Source organism: Glossina fuscipes, unplaced genomic scaffold (assembly GCF_014805625.2).
Source record: "Glossina fuscipes isolate IAEA_lab_2018 unplaced genomic scaffold, Yale_Gfus_2 28, whole genome shotgun sequence".
Lineage (NCBI taxonomy): Eukaryota > Metazoa > Arthropoda > Insecta > Diptera > Glossinidae > Glossina > Glossina fuscipes.
Genome location: NW_023998423.1, coordinates 9,291,169 through 9,311,605, shown reverse-complemented (window position 1 = coordinate 9,311,605; position 20,437 = coordinate 9,291,169). Strand labels below are relative to the sequence as shown.

The following is a 20,437-nucleotide window of genomic DNA, read 5'->3' as shown; positions in this document are numbered from 1 at the left end:
AGATTTTAAGTAATTAACAAATAAAATTTTCAACAATTTACACTTGTCTTACCGTAAAGCAAATAGAAAGACAGAAAACAAAAACAAAAACAAGAACAAAAACGAAAATCCTGAAAACATGAAAACATGCAAAATTTGTAAATAAATAGTTGAGCTTAAATCATTGCAGGAATGACAAGAACATCACTTACTCAAATACGCAAACAAACAAAGTCTAAACAGACTTCCTTAGTAAAGTTTTCCAAACAACTTACAAAATGCATCATTTCCTTTTCGCTTAAGGATAAATAAATACGTAGACATTCATCCATTGAATATATTTATTTACATATATACATTCATACATACATACATACATACATATATTAAGCTATACTGCGTTATATGGTCATGGAAAACACTTAAAAAGTTAAGGGATAACTGTTAAACAAAAAGATTCATAACTTAATGTATTTGCTTGCTTTAACTCTTCATCTATCCGCCTTAAATGACAATAACAACAACAACAACAACAACAAGAACAACAACAATAACTAACAACACAAACACAAACAATAACATCATTTATATACTTGTGCGCAAATCTACGTTAAAGTGTATACCGTACATATTCAGTTGTGCGTTTGTGCATATACGTACTAAACGTGTGTACATCTATAACATTATTTCTACTCAGCTATGTGGCAAATTTCCTGTTGTTGTTTATCAAGCTCTTCAAATGTGTTGTAATGACATATACAGAGAGACAATAACAACAACAGCAACAAAACGACAACAACATGCATAACAGTCAACGTGTTTACCAATGTATTTTATATAAGGATAACGAGAACAGGATGAGTTATAATCATTTCAGCTTTACCTTGAAATTACAAGATGTTTTACCATAATGCACACATATCTGCTTTACGTATATATATTATAAATATCTATAAACACATGAAACGTTATAGAGAAAACATAGATGTCTTTGTCTTCTTCCTCGTAATACACACATTTACACCTTAAAATCGCACACCTAGCAGTGCTTACCCGCATATACACGTGACACTCTATGGCACTCTTTCTTCTTGTATTCAATTACTTCAGCTTATTGAGAGTTTTTTTTTTTCTCCTTCTTATTATTATATATATATATATATATATATATATAAATATATGTATTTGCGTGTTGTCTACAGTAAAAGTGAGAAAGTTCCTATTTTTTCGAAACTAGAAGGACTTACGACTTCTACTTTTTCTTTATGTTCCTCTTCAGCTAACTTCTTCTAGTTATTCTTCATTTCCTTTGTCTTCTTCTCTTTCTTCTAAGGCCTCCTTCTCATTACTCTGCTCAATCTTTGCTTAAACATAGTTATGCTTTATTATCTTACTTGTCTTGTGTTGTCTTATGTGTCTTTGCATTGTAAATAGTATATGTGAATTGTGTGTGAGTGTGTGTGTGTGTGTGTGTGTTGCTGCTGCCATTTATACATATATACATATATACATATATAGATTTTGTCAAGTGTTTATGTTTGTGATTTTCTTCAACATATCCCTAACAAGTTTATATTGCACTCTAGGGTATCAAAATGATAATGTATGTAAACATGAATATATATGTGTGCATGCGTTTATTTACATGAATGTGTATGTGTGCTTTCATATTATAAATAAAATCCACCTTAGAGGTTTTCAAACAAATGTAAATCAGACAATAACACATTAATTTCTGTATGCGGCACAAATCATTTGCAATTTTCAACATTTTTACACTGAAAGCCACACAAGTCACAAGGGAGACTTATGACTAAGAAAATTATGAAAAACTTTATTATTACATTGTAGTAGATTGACAAATTTTTAATTTCATTTTTATTTGCATTAAAAAATTAAAGAAAAAAATTCCTCTAAACGTAAGGAATTCACATTAGAACAAGAAGAAGAAGAAGAAAATGAAAAAGAAACAATAGTGAGAACAACAATGAAGTTAGCTTCATTTTGAACTTACTTTTTTATAACCCCCTCACCGAAGAATGAGAAGTGTATTCATTTCGTCAAAACCTGCGTAACGCCGAAAACAAAAGTTTCAGAGATCGGGGAAACTATGTATAAATTTGAGCGGAATGAAGTTCTGCATCGTTTTACGTATGTCCGTCTAATGTCTGTCGTAATATAAACATTGTCTTGGCCAAGAAATGATAATGAAGCTATCGACTTCAAATTTGGCAAAAACGTTGAAAATTCTTGTATGCACGATGGTATTGAACATGGGCCAAACCGGTCAAATCCACACGTCTACTATGTACCACGTTAATTTGAAGACATCCCTGTTTTTCAAAGGAAGTAAAGAATTGATTTTTTACCCATCGCTCATAAGCTAAAGCAAATGAATTTAGAAAACGTTTAACGTATATTCTATGGGCGATGCTGTAGTACTCTAAAAAAATGAAAAAAAATCAGCCACGTCTACTGAATTTTATAGTGTGTTTCACATTTTTTTTTATTTTCAAAATTTTTATAACACATCGAAGCAAACTTCTTCTAAAAACCCCATAAAGTATATAAATTCTGCTCATCTGTCCATCTGTCTATGTCCGCACCCGGGCAGCATCTGTGGTAAACAAACTTCCGTTCGCATAAATAAGTATATGGCCGACAAACTTGAAAGAGATTTTAAAAAGAATGCCAACTACTCAAAGAGTATGCTTACAACACGCCCACACGCCTATGTAACAAAAAGTGTACATACTTTTGCTTTCTATATTTTTTGGTTGTTACTCTCAATGTACAACACATAGATCATATCAATTCCCACTATGAAAATTTAAATCTTTGTTTTTTTTTTTTAGGATCAAGGTGGTGGGTATAAAAGATTCGATCACAGCCGAATATGATTTCCTCGCTTGTTTAATGCTCACCATAATTTTATTTACACACAGCTGTATAAATGTGAAATTCGAAATCCTTTTCGAAAAAAAAAAAAAACAAAAATTGAATTCAGAAAGTCAAACTTAGTGACTAAGTTCTATAGGCTAGCAACAGAGGAATCTCTGTTGAGTTCTTGCAACCCGTCATGAAAAATTCTGAGGTCATATAAAAAAATTAGTTTGTGGTGTTTTCTCTTTTTTATATTTCGGTCATTTCTTTATAGCAAACAGCTCAAATCGAGTATCTGTGGTTGTCTGTCCATTAAGCGACTTTTCAAAATAATGCGTTATATGGGAAGAAGTCGAACAGTCCAGTCATTTTGAATAACGTTCTTTTTCGGGCCAAAATACGTTGGTGTATCAAATTTCATCAAAATATCTGAAAATCCGTGATTTGTAGATTGAACACAAGCATATAAGAGAGCAGACGGACCGACCGAGCATGGACCTGGTGAAAGGAAGTGATTCTAAGTCAATTGAAATAATAAAAGATGCGTATATTTCAAATCTGCATAAACCTAATGCATCTTTATATCACATGTGATGATGGGCATAAATAAAAAATAAAGGATCGTTTCGTTCTACGAAGCTTTTGGTACATTATCTTATGTGATTATCCAAAGGTCCCGTTTTATTTGCATATTTCGCTTTAAGTGAACATATCTTAGTAAAATAACGACATTTTTGCTTTAAAGTTATGCTCCCCGAATTCTAACGCTACTATAACGCTGCTGTCATTGTCTAAAAAAAAGATATAGTATGTCTGAGGTATGCCATGTGCATAAGACGCTTATAGACGGATATGACTTTTAATTTTTGAAATGGTTGGAAACTTGTTTTTCGCAAAAAAGCCCTTTCGAGAAAGCCTTTGGTGCATGGCAAGCGAATGCTAGGAGGATAGTCGTAGTCGATTTATCCCTTAAGAATGTATGCTGGTTCATAGCAATGACTGACTTGAGAGCAATGCTCATGGACGACGTTATAGTACGCTCAATAGTTTGGGAATACTAAGTTTACAGTTTTCCTGAAGATGCCGGTTCTATGGAGCGGTAGGAAAAAACTACGCCGAAAATTTATTGTCTCAAGAGAAAAGTTGAAAGCGAATGCAGTAATGCGAAGAAGTTCAGTTGCACCGTTTGTGAGAATGCACAACGAAAGCCCGTTTGGTCTGGGCATACAGTTATAATTTAACGATTTTAAGCCTTACAAAATTTCCTTGTCAAAGATAACTGGAAACGGATATACTCTCATTTAATTGATATGAACACCCACAGAAGATATTAAAGTTGCAAAGTTGAAATCGAATTAAAAGGTATTCCCAAGAAGGTTCGAAATCATCGATCCATCGGGCCTTTCAAAACCATGAACTTTTCTTTCAAAATTTACGAATTCGTAAAATCATATTAGTAATGAGACTAGTATTACCTTAGACAAGCATCGAGAATAACATTCTTGCTTGAATTGAGAGAATCTTCTTCTGTCGAAGGGTATGTAGCATGATCGGGCGAAGAATTTTTTTTTTAAATTTTTTAAACAATCTACCCTTAGCTATTTACTTTTGCTAGTTTAGGTTTGCATGCTAGGGTGGGATACTAGCTTAGATAAAAAGATTGCAACATTAAGGCATTTATAAACCTAGAATATCAAAGGCTCTATGTTGACTTTGGACTGATATAGGTTAATATCCCTTACCAATCTTCTAAATAAGATGAATTCCGTCTTGCTAGGAGCACACATTGGCTGGTCTTGGCAGGAGCACATGTTGGGATTAGATGGGCTAGACAGATTAGCCTTGACGACTTTACTGAATTCGGTTGGTAGATTAGGTGAGGGATGATGAGGATTTTTCGGTAAGACGAAACGCGAACAGCGACTAACTGAAATACCCTACGTATTAGCAAAGATTAGGTCCAAAGCACTATTATTGATATATGGAATATAATTGCACTGTAGATGGTTTAACTCAAAAGCGTCCTCTAGAAATTTGCCAAATCTAACCAGAAAGCCAAATGGAATCGTGAAGCCAGAATTGACATTAAGACGGCAAGTTGCCAGGTTTGGCAGCTCAAAGTCATCAACAACAACAATTATCCCTTTCAATGGCTTCATACTATCCAACATTTCATCGAAAAGAGATCTGTGTTGTTTATATCCGAATTAGGAGCGATCTGAGAACAGCTAACATAAATGGTAGAGAGACGGTTACTTGGTTTATTGAAGCTGCACCAGATGTAGGGAAAACCAATGTAGTTATGGAATTCAGCCTTGAAGGCCCATCCATTAGATTATCCTCGAAGCTTCCATCTTTGAAATAAACTCTTTGATTAAAGTGTTACTTGGTCGAAATGCGTTATCTAGAACGGTGCCAAAGTGTTCATACCTCTTTATAATATTATAAATAAGCGCACATATTAAGCTATCCCTAATTTTTGAATTAAGGTATAAACCAAGTGAATGATCAATACTTGAAAAACCAATAGAAGGATGTAATAGAAATGATTATAACTTATATGCTTCCCTCACTATTCCTAACGTTTATTTTCTTATAGTCAACAAAAAAAAAAAAAAAAAAAAAAAATTCAGTTTCTACGACTCCCATCATTTTGCGATGCCTGTCGTTTCATTTCGTTGCACACATCTTTCACATTTTTAGCACGTTTCAGTTCAAAACTCATTTGTTTCTTGACTTTTGTCAATATTATCTTATTTTTCACATTTTATTTTCAACTTTTTCTATTTTTCCAATATTTCTTTCTCATAATTTGCAATAAGCTGCCAATGATTTTTTCTCTTTCTCTTTCTCTTTCTCGTTTTGTTTTTTTTTTTTTTTTCTGTTCGTTGAATGTAATGCTGAGCCTGAATTTTTGATTAGAAATTTTCCCTTACTCTCATTATTATCATCAATCATTTTTGCAGTTTTATCTAATATAACTTTTAACAGCTTCCACATGCTATTGACATCAAAAAAAAAAAAAGAAGAAGAAAAGTATTAACGAACAGTCCTTACAGTTGAAACACTAAACGTATAAAATTTAATAAAAACTAATAAACGAATGAATGAGTAATGGAAACCTAAAATGGAATTTCGGTTATATCGTTTGATATCTCGCAATGCTATTAATAATACGCTACATCGCTTCTGGCGGAGATTCTATTCAGTTCTATTCAGTTTCTGCAGATGTATGCAACACACAGACCAAGTTGACATAGCCCTTGACAAAGATGTAAACATAGCATCTAAGCTTGTCTGTCCGCAATTTTATCACGCGCTCTTTCCCTCAATTCTCACAATTTCCGAGATATTATGATGAAATTTGGTACACCAACGTTTTTTCCTCCCAGGTCGAACGCTATTGCAAATGTATCGTATCGGGCGAATTTTCCAACTACTTCTCATATAACGCCTCGCTTTGAAATGTCTTTACATCAATACATATAAGATAGTGTAGGGTGTTTAATGATCGGCCCTGGATCACTATAGTGCTTTTACTTGTTTTCACATTGTATTCCTATGCAGTTGCATATTAAACATTACAGAATGCCTAGTGTTTTTGGTGCATTATAATATTGCTTGCTATCGTTCTCACAACGAAATAATGTACGGTATAAATATGCGAAAATTGTTATTAAAGCAATAAAGCAATTGAAATATACCATTACGTAGATTAAATATCGTATCCATATGATTTGAAACTTTTTTCCTGCAATTCAATAAAATTCTTTCATTCGCAAAAGCCGCGACCATCGCTTTAATTTGCCTAAAACATGAAAGTTTTTGCATCAGTTGTTTGCCGTATACTTACGTCAGTGTAGATCAAATACCCTACATCACAACGTTAATTATTAAGAAAAATTAGAAATTTTATAAAATCTTCGCAATGAATATTTTTATATATATATATACATATATATGAAAGTGTTATCGAAATTTTATTCGAACGTAAAAATACCTTAACATATGTCAAAGGAATAGAAGGTGATCGGCTTAAATTGATTCAGAAACTATTTCGCAACTCATTGGTATAATAAATGCTGAGCATATCTCAAGTCCTTCTTTGTGTTCTATAGATTCCCAAAAAGTCACTCTAGTCTTACAAGACAATAGGTGGAGGGAACACAGACGCAAACTAAAGGTTAAATACCGTTTTTTTTTTCTTTTCTTAATCAATTGGAATATTAATCAGTAAGCTATGTGTAGTAAATTTATGCTTTACAATTCTTGGCTTGAATTCAACTAAGACTAAGCGCACATAATTGTTAAATTATATCAAGCAAACATATTCCAAAATTTATTAAAAAGTTCGAGCTAAGAAATTTTTCATTATAATTATGCTGCAATGAAAAGATTTATGGCGTTAGTCTTGTAAGTAATTAATTTAATTGTAGTAAATAAATATTTACCAAGCAAAAGAAGCCCTATAAGCTCCCCTAAATTGATGAATTTTCTTGAAAATAATCTGCGCATGTTCACTACATTTTTTTGAGTAAAATGCCACCCCCTTTAAGTTTTATTAGAAAGTCAAATTACTAGTAATCTCGTCATTTGATTTAATCCATTATGGCGTCAGCATAAATCAATTTGCCGTAAAAGATTTCATCTGTTTTCATGCATTTCTATACCCGCCATCGAAATTTCATCAGATACGTCGAACATTTCGGTCAACTATGTATTTATTCTGGATAAATGCAATAATAAAACCCGAACTCAGTTTATTTGGAAATATCTCAAAACTGCGTTAAGAAATAAAGTCAGTCTTTTAGTCCTAAAAAGAAGTCTTTAAAAAATATCCTTGGGATTGAAAGAAAGTTAATATTCGACCGGATTATTATTGGTTATTAAATTATTGGTCTAAAAAAAAAAAAGATTGTATTTAAAAGTGAATCTAAGAAAAAAGAAAGGTGAACCGCGTTGGCAAGTCACAAGGCAATCCACAAGCAATTTTTCGACTCTCCTTCCTGAATACCGAGTTTTATATAGAAAAGCTGTGAGAAAAAAATACAGTCATAGGCTTCCATGAACCATGATGGGCCATAACTTCAGAATTAGGGTGTTAACCTACATCTCTATAGCTAACGGATCGCGTAGAGGATTTTAAAATTATTAAATTTTTTCGACAAACAGAAGTATCTGATATAAAAAGTTCAATTTTCGTCAAAGAGAAAGGCAGTCTTAAACTGATAAATAATACTTGAATTATGTCATAGAGAATCTCTTATGTAACATATCACTCAATAAGTCTCCAGTCTGACAGTTATATGGCAAAGTTCTTGACATGCTTGTATGATTCTGGTTAGCACTAACCTTCAACCGTTGCTTATTACACTTAGTTTAACAGTGGCACTCTTGTTAGGTTCGAAACAATGGGAAAATCTGAATGTTGTTTTATGATTAAACAAGCGTCGTTTTTGGCAGAAAAAGTACAAACAATACACAGCATTGACTTGAAAGATGTTATGGCGAGTTTTGACAGTCGAAAAGATAACTTTGTGTGTGGTTTGTTTATTTTAAGTCATATCGACACCGATGATGCCGAACAAAATAGTTTTGGAAGACGAAAATTTGAAGTTTTTGAAACTCGAAAGATATCAAATCCCGGCCCATCAACCAATGCGCATTGCTCACCGGTGACCAAAAATCACATCAGTTGTTGGAGTTGTTTAGGCGAAATAAAAAGGATTTTTCCACATGATATAGGACAATAGATGAAATATGGAATCATCAAAACACTCGAGAGTTCATTTAGCTATCAGACAGGCGGACAGCAATCGGTCAAAACGACAAAAAAGGCAAAACTCGACTGAGAACGTTATGGCATCCGTATTTTCATCGACTTTCACGAGAACTGACAAAAGGTCAATGTGCATCAGTACGTTTAAATAATGAAACGGTAAACGAAACGAGAATTTAGATCGGAGACGTATTGAGTGACTTGGCATTTCACTAGAAACTTTGTTCTAAAGACGCTGTCAAAAATTCCATTGAAAGTAAAGAAAATGGTTAGAGTTAAGAGCTATACAGCTGGTAAACAACTACGGTCGGAAGCGAAATCTTTTTCGTATATGACCCGTGAACATTTAAGATGAAAAGACAATTGAATTCGTCTAAGGTCAAAATTTCTCATTAATGTCATCATTGCCACAATTTCGAAAGCCGAATGAATCAAGAGGACTTGTACGCAAAGAAGACAGTACGCACATTATTATTATTACCCTTCAGTTGCTAATGAATTGTATAAAAACATGTTTGGAAATACATACGACACCCCCTTCATACATGGGTTATGATATGCGAAGTTTATCGAGCGGGCGGCTCTTTCTTCTACCGAGTAAGGCAAGGGACTAGCAAGCTTTGAAGCAATGCTTCTTCGTTCTTTCTGATTATACCTTAAACTACGTGTGGTGGATAAGTGCATTCATACGCTAATCGATCTTTTCTGTTGTATCTTGTACGAAAAGTATTTCACCAATCGGTTCAGAATCACTTTTCAAGCGATTGGAATCATTGTGGGTGCAACTAAGACCAGACTAAGACCAGTTAGTGTTCCTCAAACTACAGTACTTTATAATGAAAACTTCGGAACACAATAGACACAATTTTCTTATATCTTCATCTTTATAACTAAGCAAGCTGTAGGGAAAAGATTACCAAATGAAAAACTTTTTTTTTTATAATGTGCTTGCAGAGATAGAAAGTGGAAATAATTTTAGAAAATCAAACTAAATATTGTTTCAAAATTTCTTTGAATAAAAAGTATTTGTTCAATTTTCTGATTCTCGTTTTTTTTTTTTTTTTTTTGGTTAACACTGCAGGCTTCTTATGTGCCAACTTTTCTAATACATATGCGATTTTTTGTTTTTTGTTTTTTTTTTTTTTTTGTTTCATTCGTTCGTTTGCTGTTATTAGTTTTGTTCACAATTTCAAAGTATAGAAATCATGGGCAAATTTTGTTTGAAATGTGCGTAAAGTTTTAAGTAAACTTTCAACACAATAAGCAAAGTATAGGAGCATACGCTCTCTAACACTCTAATAACTGAACTGAATAAACACAACTACTAACTGGCAGCAGGAGCAACAGCAGTAGTAGTAGTTTTACTGCTTACATCCGGTGCTATTCAACTTTTCAGAACTCATTTCCGCCTTTTTACATTTGTCAGACTGAGAATATAAGCCATTAAATTCTAGTCATTAAAAATATAACATGATGACAAAAGTACTAATACAGTAACAGTTATAGCAACAGCAATAGTAACAGCAATAGCAATAGCAATAGCAACAGCAACAGCAACGGCAATTGCAACAGCAACAATAATAATAGTAATAACAAAAACAATAGTAATAATATTGACAACAGCAGCAATAATAACAAAAGGCCTTTTTGTGCAAAAGCTGTCTGCAAAGTTATTTAGTGAGAAACAAAAATAAATAAATAATAGAACAGAAACAAAGACAAAGGGACACTTTCGAAAAGAGTTTTCCACTCAGAATTTTGTGTCAGTTGTCAGATATTATATTAAAAATTCGAAATGAAATCAAAACATAAAATTTTACTTTATTTGTCTTTGTTTTTTTTTTTTTTTTTTTTTTTTTTTTTCGTCACAGAACATGTGCCGATATGAAGAATTTTAAGGGTAATTATTAAAAAGAAAAAACAAAACAAAAAAGGCAAAAAAGGCAAATATTGCGTCTGTTGATAATTTTCACAAAAAGCTTAAAAACTAATTTTAGCCACATGTGGCCATTTATAGAAAAGTTATATAACCTCTTATGTCCTCTTGCCATTCAAAGAAGTCGTCTTTGCGTATACATCGACTACTGGAAGCTAGTGGTATAGCAGTTTTGTTGTCAGCTTTGCAACACGCGCCAACATGCTCATCATAGACTTGATAAAGCATATAAACGTTCGATTTTCTAATAAGTTTTTCCCACTGTCCATTTATCCATGTATTTACGTAACATCTCTCTCTGCTGAGGGAAAGAAAAAAACATACGAGGTGTAGACTTTACAAAGTTCACACATTGTTCTAATAACACGTGGCAAAGCTGTTTAAAATAATTCCCAGAATCGTGAGCACGTGAGCTGCTAGCTCTTGCAGTAAAATGCTAATTTAGTTGGTTTCTCAGCTGGATAGTGAAATAGATAATATTTTGGAAAATTTTTTCTGTAAAATCGTATTTCTTGAAAAGGGAATATATTAGGTGGAGCATAACGCTGTAGTCAAGAAAGAGGATGGCTTCGAAATCACGAGATAACGTACAGATTTATTGTCCTATCACTAGATCGGTCACGAGTGCTTTAAACCCGCAAAAGAAGTGGTGAGACGAGCGGGACCAGTTAAAAAACTTTTTCTTGCGTCTGATAATCGCACAATTTTAGCAAAGTGCAAGCACTCACGAGAATCGCAAAAATCTTTGGAAGTTACCACTAATACTCCTTGATCGACGAAAAACCAAGTCTTCATATATTTGGTTTGACCTTGTGAAAATATTTCCGATAAACTTGTGCTTCATCACCGTCACGTGCCCTTCCGACTGTCCAATGTGTGGATATACAATAGAGAATTAATTGCCTTTGAATAGCATAAATAGGCTGATGATTGCGGCTGTAGCTTTAAAAATGGATCTAGAAATACATTCTTGGGCTTGACTTTTTACCACTCACTATAGCCTATGATCTGCTCCTATTTGCCTCGAAAACGAATACTTTACAAAGTGTTCCTTGGATTGCAACCGTACACCTCAATCTATGACCTTTCCTTAATTTAATTATTTACACACAGTACATAAGTGGCAAAGGAACTAAATCGATCCAGCTTGTATAGAAATTCTACGTACATAACCGATGCTTAGTCTGCATTAGTACTAAGAAGTCGCTGTAATTTTTTAAAACAGATGTTTGAGAGATTCCTGCTTTTGGTTATCTCTTCTATGCGAATGAAAGGGAGATTTACCAAGTTAGAAGTTGAATATGGATCTTTCGATTGGCAGCCGGACATAGTATCATTACATTAGATGACAGCTAAAATGTTGTCTTAAGTTTTCTTTAGTGCTCACTTTTAGTATTACAATATTTGATAACGGTATATATATATATATATATGTAAGACATCCATAAGTACAATAAAAAGTATTGAATCTGGTGCTGAAAACTTAATGTCTTTACATATTTTTATGCTACATATCGATAAACGATCTCATCATAAACGATATTACATAGTATGTGCTTAAGAGAATTTCTCGTCTCAACACGATTTAATGATTGGTCTAAAAAATTCATTATTTCTAACGGATGATAGGGGACCGAAATTCGCCCTAAAATCACCTTAACAAAAATGAAAATGCACACACACGTTGACTCATAAGTGTAACTTGTACAATCATTAAGCTGAATTATTATAAAATTTTGTAAATTGTTGTAAGCAACCACCAATTGTAGCCTGAGGCCACCACGATCAACGGTAAGGACAGCAATTCGTACACCACTGAGACAATTTTATTAATACATATGAAGTATGTGTATACGGAGTTTTTTTTTTTTTTTTTTTTTTTTTTTTTTTTGCTGCATAAAATTGCTAGTGTAGCTAACATAATAAAATTGCCGTCTGCTCTGTAGTAATGAGCATAATTTGCTATTTCCTTACCCCCCACTTGTTCCACTTAACTCGTTAGGTGGTCAGGGGAATTGTTTCACAAATCCTTTTTATATCCGCTTATATATAACTAACTTTGTTCATACAAGTTATAAACGAGTCATGCGTTAGATATTATTGCTAATACTAAGGCTTATTTCTCAACTGAAAAGATATTAAATAAAAATGATTGTTTGCTTATTAGTTAGCAAAACTTTTATTAGTTATTTAATAGGTTTTTCTTCCTTTTATTTTATTTTATGCTTTCATTTTCTGTATTTCTCTTATGGGGTTTCTTTGCCTTATTTTCTTATCTCTCTTTCATAATTTATTATTGGCTTCTGAAGTTCTACCATCCCCCCCCTCCCCCCCTCCCTACTCCTAATGTCAATATTTATCATATGCAGCGTTATGGAAGGAGTCGAAATTTATGAATACTATCTCTCTACCTCTCTTTACGAAGTTTATATTTTCTTTTCGATATACCATTGTAGGAAAGGGTATAATAATTTTTCTGCTTTGCTTTAAACATAAAAGTTCCATCAGATTAAGTGACTCGGAAGACATTAAAAAATACATTACCCATTTTACCTTTCCACGTTTTCAGTTTAAAATAATTGATTTGCAGATTAACTGCTTAAATAGGCGACAAAAATGCAATGGAGTTACTATCAATCATCAGTCTAATGGAAGGAAAATTGATCAAAAATCAGGACGAGATAACGTCTATTGGTCGGCTAATGTGCTTGGAATCATCAAAATGGAGTGTGCCTCTGATAAATGTTCGTCAAATAGGGATTTTTTGTTAAATTTTTTTATATATGTATTGTATCCTACGAATAATGGCAATGCGAAAGCAATATATTGAAAAACATTGGATTCAAGTCTCAACTAGAAGTGGATTGTATTTACATTTATTTTCAGAACCATAATGTGGTTGATTCTATAAAACGATTTTAGTTGTTCCGATCGAAGAAAGAAAGAAAGAAATTTAGTTTTCGTCATATAAGCTTTTAAACGATATTTCACTACACAGGCACACTTAAGGCAACAACATTGAAAACTTATCACTTAAGTGATTTGATGTTCGCATGAAATTTCTTCGCATAGGAAATCGCATTTTCAAGTTTGAATATCAAGCCAATCCTGATATAAGAAGGAAGGAAGAAAGGTTTTTCTCGATATAAGAAAGAAGGAAGGAAGGAAGTAGGAAGGAAGTCCTTCCCCGATAGGAGGAAGGAAGTTTTTTCCCAATTGGATTGATATTCAAACTTGCAAAGGGAATTCTTCATGATATATAAAAGTATTGTGCTGATTATGGCTTGTGAAGCTTCCTTTTGAGTGTTGCAAGAATTATGACAAATCCCTTGCTGGGTATAAAGATACCAAGATTATTAATGGAAATATTTAAAAGTATTTCAAAATAATGCATTCATGGCTCGTTTGTATAGCATTTTAGTTTGACTATTGGGTTAGCGACTTCTACCAATTCTAGTTGTACCTTTAAGTATATCTAATTATGCCCTAATAGCTTGCCCTATATCGTTTTTAAAATCGCTTCTTTCTTCTAACATTTCTCGCAACTCAGCAAAATTTCTATTGAAGAAATGTTTTGTAATAAAATCTACCACGAAGGTATAAGAAGAAAACAGAGTCACGATATTTTACACTTCGGACCGTTCGATTTATTATAATCCAATATTTCAATAATTTCGATCATATCTGTAATTTTAACTGAAATTAAGTACGAGATCATGATTCGTTTAACTTTAAAAAGATACGAAATAGAATCACCCAGAAATCACTATTGCACTGACAGTTCCATGGGTATATGGGTTACACTTTTTTGGCTGGAAAAATTACTCGTAGCAATCATAGGAAGAGAAAAACAAATAGTATAAAAATCTTGCACTTCAGGTATATATTATCTGCATGAGACTGTAGAGGTTGTCAGAAGCATTAGACGCTTACACTTTAAGTGTAAAATAAGGTAGTTTTAGACAATTTCCCCGGGCCGGCTAAACAGATAATAGAGCAATAATTCCCAAAGAAACTATTAAGCAAGTATTAAGTAGAAAAACTATTTCTTGAAAAATAATTTGCGAAACGATCCGAACTTTTAATTTCTCAGCAGAAATAATGAAAGCTTTCGTATCGTTTCAACGATCGCATGAAATAAACCTTCAAGACAGAAGAACCTTATTGGACACAGGCATACTTTTGAAAGCGGTTGATAAAAAAACTATTAATTTCAAAGAAACCAATTTTTGCTGATAATAAATTTTTCTACGCCTATTATAGAAGGTTCAAAACATCTATTAGCAAGAAACAGAAAACGTTTTTTTATTTGCTGAAAGATTTATTAAAGCTTGTCCCTTATATTTCATTTTTTTTTTTTTTTTTTTTGCATTTTACATAGGTCACTCACACACACACACACACGCCCTCACAAACACATTTTGTTTTTAGATAGACAAATGTGTTTGAAAAATCGTTCAAATGCATTTTAAACGCCAATCATTTCGTGTAAAATGATTTGACGAAGTCACTGAAACCGTAAAACATATATCGCGCCATCCATCTTTGAAGTAATCGTGAGACTGTTCTCTTTCCTTCCCTTTGATCCCTTAAGAAATACATCCAATTTAAAGTTAAATAGTTTTAAAGTTAGCAGCTAGTGAGGTTTCTAACTATAATTATAGTTACCTTTAAAATGGCAACAAATCGTACAACAAAACGGTGCATATTTGACCCAAATCGGACAATTCGAAGCATGTTAAATAAAGTCCTGAAGTTCATATAAAAATAATGGATTTGTTTTTCCCCAAACTAATATAAATTATAATAGAATCAATTAGTATATAAAATTCATTCATTCATGTTATTTATAAAGAGTTATTAGCAAAAACCTTGGGTCTACGGGTCGCGGTTCCCTCCCAAAAAACTCTTTTAGTTAGGGCACCTTGAGTTCGTCACTTAAAAAACTACCCTACGTACACATATATGTAGATAAATAATTTTCAACAAATTTCGGAAAAACGGATATAATTTTTCTAAGTTCTCGAAATTATTAAAAGGTAAAACAAATATTTTTGTAAATATACCTTAACTCATCAAATCTTATTTGTAGCAGCATTTATGTTCGCCTCCGAACTCTAAGCAGATGAGGAATATATTTGGATATTGCGCTGTGTATTCTTTTCCCTTGTTTTCCATCTATAGAAATTTCAGCTGATTAATTTTAATGGCATTTTGTATACGTCATTCTCTCATTTACTCCTTTAGTCTTGTGTGTGTTAAATATCCATTAATAATTCACACCGAATACCTAAAATGGTTATCAGCGCCCTTTCGTTTTTGCACGTATCGTGCTCTCACAGTAAACAATTTTCAATTACAAATTTCATTTCATTTGCTCATTTGTACCAGGAACCCACCATTTTCTCTAGGAAGAGAAAATCAAATTAAAAAATCATTCCTTTTTTCTTTTTTTTTTTTTTTTTTTTGTTTTCATTTTTTGGAAGCAGTAGCAATATGGCCAACATGGGATTGACCCTTACAGAGAAATTAAAATAAACACTTGAACATTATTTTATCAGCATGTCTGAATGGGTTGGCATGTAAACAACAGCGAGATAGCTAGATAGATGCGTAGACAGATTGACATGTATATATACGTGCATGGCATTAGATGGACAGAGAGAGAGAGAGAGAAAGAGAGAGAGAGAAAGAAATAGGGAGAGATAATGTGTGCACACTTTTCGTCACCATATAAATTAAATATTTAACTTCATCTAAAAAAATACTACATGTTTGACTAAAAATTTAAATTTCCCTGCAATGCTTGTTTTTTTTTTTTTTTTTTCAAAGGGACGGATTTTATGCGTGTGTGGGCATTGTGTGCTCTTTTTCTACTTTAGATTTCTGTGCAGCCTTACGGTTAAACCTAATAATATAAGTCTCTATATATTTGTTGTTAATTGATTTCTCCCTAAAGCTAAATGAAAATGGCTGCTTTTGATGGCTTATAGAAAACGCACAGCGGATCTCGTTAAACCTGCATTGGGCGTTAGAAGAGCGAGATTTTAATAAAATTTAAATTTTAAATATTTTTTTAAATAAATGTATTTTAATATTTGCCGCGAGATAGATAACAGTTTTATTATATTTGTATAGCCTTAAGTTATGCAATGATTTTTAATTATATACAAAAATATATGCACAAGTGCTAAGTACAGGCAAACAGTGATGCATGATACATCAATTTCGCTGCGAGTTATTTTATTTGCTTTTTTTTTTTTTTTAAATAAATCATTTTTTACATTTGAGAAAGAAATGTTTAAAAAATTGCAAACGTCAGATATAATTTATTATTAAAAAAGAACAAAATTATATGCGTTTTCACATTTTTTGGGATTTGCAAAATTATACATCAAAGGGAAAAGTTTACTTTGAAAAACAAACAAAATATGGAATTTTTTAAATTTTTATTTTCTTTTTTAATTAAATTTCATTTTTGATTGATATTGATTATCGCTTGCAATTATTGTACTAAAATGGTGTGATGAAAAGCAATCAATGAAATAATTTTTCTCTTTAGGTGAATCATAAGTGATCACTATGTTTGTCGAAAGCATATGTTTCCTAAGTAAGCTGAGTTCATTATCATTATCATAAGCTCTTCAAATATGATCTGCATTTTGAACAGAGTAGAACAGAGTATGTGTGCCAACCTAGAGCCGCAGTGGAGTATGCAGCAAAGACGGACTAATTTGCAATGTGTACAAGACTCGTACAGTTTAAATCTTGTATTGTGATCAAGGGTTTAATATATATGAGGATCAGTAAGAAGTGGCATAATTCCTATAATTTTTGGATTTTAAATTCCTCTAAAATCAGTTTCGACCCAAACTACTATGCTATTAGATATGTATATGAACAAACCTATGCATTGTTTCAGTCGCGATCAGTGCTATATTAATCCTTGACTCTTAGTTACACTTACTGCCATATCTGGCTTGCACAACTCTTTTCCTTTCCATTTCTTTTTCCTTTTAAAAGAAAAACTCTTTGTTATTGTTAAAGCCGCTTTACTTATACATTTATAGCACGGTAAAGAGAAGCGCACATAGTGCTGTAGGAAACGTATTGCAAATATGTGAAATGAATTGATATAAACCTTAAATGCCTGCAACGTCTCGAAAGCATATCAAAACTAGATATATTGTATTCGGTACATAGGAATTCTTTTAATTAAGGCCTTCTTCTCTTGTACACATCAAATCACAAAACCGTAACGCCAAGCGTACAAAGCAAAATGTGCTGTCTAAATTTGAAAGCAATAAAAGGAAATCTATGTACTTAAAGGTAAAAGCAGATTTTAAACTTAAAATATATCGGTGTAATCTAACTAATAATGTGTATAAAGAACCTCTTTCGCTGTAATTGAAGCCCAGACTTTAAATCACACATATGTAACGAAAAGTGTGTAACGAGAATTGCAACGTGGAAGATGAGATATAAAAGAAAATAAACGACTAATCGTAACACGATGTAAAAAGCTTTGTCTGAACTTATATTAAGTATAATTACAAACCTTTCGTAGAGCAAGTCGACGCATTAAACCATAGGAAAGTTAGGACTGGACTTAGAGGGAATCTAACACGAATGGCGTATGCTTTGAAGACATCCACAGTTATAAATTAAAGGCCATCATACACTCCATAATCGACATTTTTAGACGTTTTACAATAGAGTAATATGTAAAAACTCAAAATGCTCTTAAAAACGAATCGATTTGGAAGTAAATTTTTAATGAATGTTTGGCGCATTTGAACATTTTTTCTTTTTTTTTTTTTGTCAGTTCTATCCTTCTTTTCAATGCTAAACCTTTAAAGTTCACTAATTGTAATCTGATATCGATTAAGTAGAGCCGTTTAAATTTTACAAAACGTTATCGTTAACGCATGTATCGTGAGAGCGACGACCCGTACACATGCGGTTAATCCTGCTTGGATTGATGAAATATGTAAACCTTTTTTAGAAAGGTTGCACAAAATTTTTGCAAATATTTAGCTGCTGATTAAATATGCCCAACGATGTTGCATTAGCACGTTTTGCTTAAAATAAACCATTTAATGGCATGAAGAAGAATAGAAACATCTGACTGGTTGCTGGCTTTTGTTTTACCCGCTTTAGCAAAAGCGACAAAATACCCGAATTTGATGGCATTATTTTAAACAATGAATCCCTTAGCATCCCGTAGCATTACGCAAGCTTATGAACGATAATACAAAACACTGCTAGTGCAGTGCATAACAAAAGTGAAAGTTAATATTTGCAGAAAAGCAGCATAGAAAACAAACAAAAAAAAAAAAACGAGAATAGAGGAGTAATCTGTAAATTGAATTTAATTGTTTAATAACTGGCAGCCAGGTTTACACAGCTTACATAAGTACATTATAGCAAAACCTAGTCTCATAGCTGCGCTAGATTAAGGTCTAAAATTTTACATACAATAATTAAAATGTTTCGCAAGACTCAACAAATGCAGAAATAATTGAAATTTTGCAGAAAGAACGCTTTGTCGCGGTAATATTAGCTGATAGGGGCTAAGATCTCTAGCCAGTCTTTTTGTAATTAACTTATATATGTCATTTTTTTACCGGGTTATTGAATTCTTAATATTGTTACAGATGTCGTAGATAAGCGTTCAAAATTTTAATTTACTTCCGTTCCGCCTAGATAGATTTGTTATACCTTGCCTCAACTTAATGGCATCACTAGCCGCACTTTTAGCATTTGATAAGTATTGTCACTGCAAGACCAAACGCAATGAAGAAAGCTTTGCAATTGTGAACATGACCTGGATTCGACGTTTGCATATTATTCCCTCTCCGATGATTTTTTTAACACAAAATTTTGTTTAAGTTAATGCATTAATCCATAGTTCATTAACTTCGATAAAATAAAACGCATAACTGCAGCAAGGGTTGCATCGCTATGCATTCAATGGTGGGCGAAACTAAAGGTGCAAATATAAATTGTGAGTATGTGAAGAGCAAAAACGGCAAAGATAAACGCATTGATTTAAGTTTTTAACGCCAAGTCACTGATTATAGAAACTCTGATATAAATTTGTATAAATCTCGGTACAAACTAGTTTTTGAGTAAGCAAATTCCGCTTGTACTTTTTTTGCACGAATCTATTAAACGCTTACGCACATTTACGGATTAATATATGCGATAGATTTTACTTTCCTAAGGCACCTAAAGATGTTCAATTTCAAATCTGTCCATTGATCTGTCGTCCCTAAAATATTTACTTGCACTTGCTCTCCAATATCCGATTTAAAAATAGGTTAATAAGTGATATATTTACGATAAAATATTATTAAGTTTACTTAGGCAAGGCACAATTTTAAGGACATCGACGTCATTGTTTGCGCGATTGTAATTACGTTTGCGTGGATCTTTTGCCAGGTGATCATTCAAACTTGCCTTTTATGCCTACCATCGACACCGTAATTCGTCAACATGTTGGCAACACTCGGAAAGAAGCTTCGGAGCATGTCCATCTGTCCATCTGCGTAATATCTATGTGAAATATTCTCCCTTTCGCGAAAATGTGGGTAACGTTTTCAAGTTCGGGCAAAAGCGCTCGAGTTGGAATTCAAAATGACCGAGATCGGTTAAAGGACATGCTTACAGTGTAAAATAGAGAACATGTGAGAACATCTCCGCTTGGTGGGTTTTCTTGCTAGTTGCTCATCAAAATTCCCTCATACATTGAAGAATTGAGCCACGCCTGCTCAATATTATAGAGTAAAGGAATGTAATTTCTCATCTTTTCATTACTCATTTTTAGCATGGAAGATTCGTTTTTAGCCGAAAATAAT

General features: G+C 32.8%; 1 protein-coding gene across 3 annotated transcripts in view; it reads left to right on the top strand.

The window, feature by feature from the left end:
• The window catches only part of LOC119636778, a 198,267-nt gene that overhangs the window by 171,700 nt on the left and 6,130 nt on the right, over window positions 1-20,437 (top strand). The window contains exon 11 of one of the 3 annotated variants that reach the window (XM_038032384.1): window positions 3-383. The exons of the other annotated variants lie outside the window; for them this stretch is intronic. The gene's annotated coding sequence lies outside the window, so the exon portion shown is untranslated. Of the gene's footprint in view, window positions 1-2; window positions 384-20,437 lie in introns of those variants that run through there. 3 annotated transcript variants of the gene reach the window in all.